The sequence below is a fragment of the Quercus suber genome, unplaced genomic scaffold, assembly GCF_002906115.3.
Source record: "Quercus suber isolate HL8 unplaced genomic scaffold, Cork oak 2.0 scaffold_51, whole genome shotgun sequence".
Classification (NCBI taxonomy): domain Eukaryota; kingdom Viridiplantae; phylum Streptophyta; class Magnoliopsida; order Fagales; family Fagaceae; genus Quercus; species Quercus suber.
The window spans coordinates 867,352-870,309 of NW_027069516.1; the positions used below are offsets into that span (position 1 = coordinate 867,352).

The 2,958-nt window shown below is 32.6% G+C and overlaps 1 pseudogene; it reads right to left on the reverse strand.

Annotated features, from left to right (window-relative positions):
* LOC111990223 (premnaspirodiene oxygenase-like) overlaps positions 1-1,581 on the reverse strand; it is a 1,860-nt pseudogene extending 279 nt beyond the window's left edge.
* Positions 1,582-2,958: the final 1,377 nt, after the last annotated feature.

Here is a 2,958-nt window from a genome sequence, read left to right on the forward strand (position 1 = left end):
GGCAGCAGGAGGATGCAATCGTAAAGTTTCTTTCACAACTAGTTTCAAGTAATCTAGTTTTTGAATGTCAACCTCGTCAATATTCTTCCGCCCTTTAAGGGCTTGTCGCACTTCAGCTTGTGTCTTCTCCATTACTTTCGGATTCCTCAATAATTCTGACATTGCCCATTCTATCATGGTTGCTGAAGTCTCACTTGCTCCAGAGAAGATGTCCTGAAAAAGAATGTTGAACTACAATCACAATGTGATATGAATGTTTAATATTAAGCAAAATAGGGTAACTTGATAATTTGGAAAAAAAGAAAAAAGAAATTAAAGAAAATCATTTTTTAGTCTCTTATTATGTTTTCCATCCAAACTCATAATTCATGACCTAGATGTTGATTTTTGTTAAGAGGGAAAGAAAAGCATAAAAGAAAAATGAAAATGCAAAAAAAAAAAAAATGTAGGTAAAAAATTGATGAATCTTATTGAGTGGTTTTAGGACCACAACCTTTTTGCTCAAACTTTAACACAACTTCAACTTGACAAATTATAAGTGGTTACTGGTTACCTATTACTTTCACATGGACGCACAATTTAGTTTTCACTACTCGAAGTTTGCAAGATCACAATGTTGTTACAAAATGTAGTGAAAATAATTGTGGTCCGAAATTTTCTCAATCTTTTTTGCTTACCAGGGTGATAGCTTTGATGCAGTTGCTGGTGAGATTAAATTCAAGCTCAACCGATTCCTGAAGTTTTAGAAGCACATCAACTATATCATCATGATCACTTGCATGTTTGTTGGCTGGAGTGGCACACCTTTTCTTCTTATGATCGTTGATTATATCATCGACAATCTTGTCAAGTTTTTTGTGCATTTTCTCCAAGGCGGGCTTCTTAATTCCCAGTAAGGAAGCTAAGGAACTTTAGTGAAGGAAACAAATCAGGCACTTCAAAGCCTCCAATGAGAATAAACGTTTCCTTGATTAGTGATATGAGTTCCTCTTCATATTTGCACTTCTTTCCAATGGCTGCCCTGGCAGTGATACCATATGTCGAGGAGGAGATTTTCTCTGTGAAATTGATTTGAAGTCCCGCAGACGAAGAAATGCCTTCAATAAGATTCCACACCTCTTCTTCTCTTATTGATCTCAATGACTGGATTCGCTTTGCGCTCAGGAACTGCATGACACAAAGCTTTCGCATTTGTCTCCAATATTCATCATAAGGAGCAAAGATCATACCTGAATTATCATAAGATATAACTTCAATGGCAAGAAGTACTGGCCTATTTGCAAAAGCAGCATCGTGTGTCTTTAACACCTCTTTGGCTACTTTTGGTGATGAAATGATTATAGCCAAAACCTCACCCAACTGAAGTTGCATAATGGGTCCATATTTTTTGGCTAAATCTCTCAAGCATCGATGTGGTTGAAAGAAAATCAGTTGGTGCAAATTCCCTATAAGAGGCAGTTTCCATGGCCCAGGCAACAACTTATGGCTTTGCTCTTTGGCTTTGAACCTCTTCCAATAAATTATCAGGATAAAAAAGAAGAGGAGGCACGTAAAGAAAGAAAAGGGGGGATCTTGGAGCATTTTGGGACGCTAACAATGAAGCCCTATCTTAGGCCGTGGGATTTGCTTTCATAGTTGCAATGAACGCAAGGTGTATTTATAGTAGTGTTTTTTTTTATATATATATATATATATTCTTTTTCGTTTTCTTTTTTGAGAAACATTTTTACATGTTACTATTTTTTTTTTTTTGGATAAGTTTTTATATATTACTTTTTAATGCTATTTCATTCCAAAAAGAAAAATAGTTACATTGTCTTCCACTATATTTAAAATACCTTGTGGAATTTCTTCCACCCAACACAACACATCATATGGTCTAATGTTGGGCCTGCTGTGCAATTATTTTTGCTGCTTTCTTAACACTACTTGACACCACTGCCCAATTATTGCACTACTCTGCTCTGCTGTGTGAAACTATTACCGCTGTATTTTAGAAAAAATGCTCAACACATAATTTGGTGCTACAATCCAACCTTTTTTTTTCCCCGAATTATACAGACTACAGCTTTATTGTACATATATCCACGTGAAAACTTGCTGCATTCTTCTCTTTTCAAATAGTCTTACACATTTTTCAAATAACGAATTCTCCAAACTTGGCTGTTTCAATGAAGTTTTGTTTTCTCCATGGACAGATTTAGGATTTCAAGTAAGAGAGGCTAGAGTATAAGTAAAAAAAAAAAAAAAATCAATTAAACATTTATTTAGTATTAGCGAACTATCACCAAAGATAAAATACATAAAATTATTGTTTCATAATACATTTTATCACAAATGTCTTATATTTAATGGAACAAGTGACTTCTAGGTAGCCCACAATTTATAAATCACTTTTCACATGCGTCTTGGGTTTGATGGCATGGGCAACGCCATGTATAGTTCAGGGGGTTCAAATGAACCCATTGACCTAGCAATTTTTTTATTTTATATATAATATTTTTTTTTATTTGACCTTCCTAAATAAAAATTTGAACAGTCTGACTCTAAATTTTTTTTAAAACCCACTTGAAATAAGTTTAATTATGATAGTTTAAACAATATTTTGATCTTTTGAAATACAAAAAACGCCTAACAACAATCCAATTTTATCTAAAATTTGAGAGAAATAGTAAACCCAACAACAAAGTAATTTTTTTTTTCATCTAAAATCTTTTTAAAAAGCCCATTTAGATCTTAACAAATTTGAAATAAACTAATGAAAAATTCATAGTTTACATTGTAGTATCATTGTGATATTTACATTGTTTCTAAACAAAAGTGTACAATATTGTATAACTTTTGGAAATGTGTATAGTATAATTATCTATAATATAAATCTTACACTGATAGTACAATGTAAACATATAATTGTCCTAAACTAATAAATAAAAATATTTTAAGCAGTAATAATTAAAA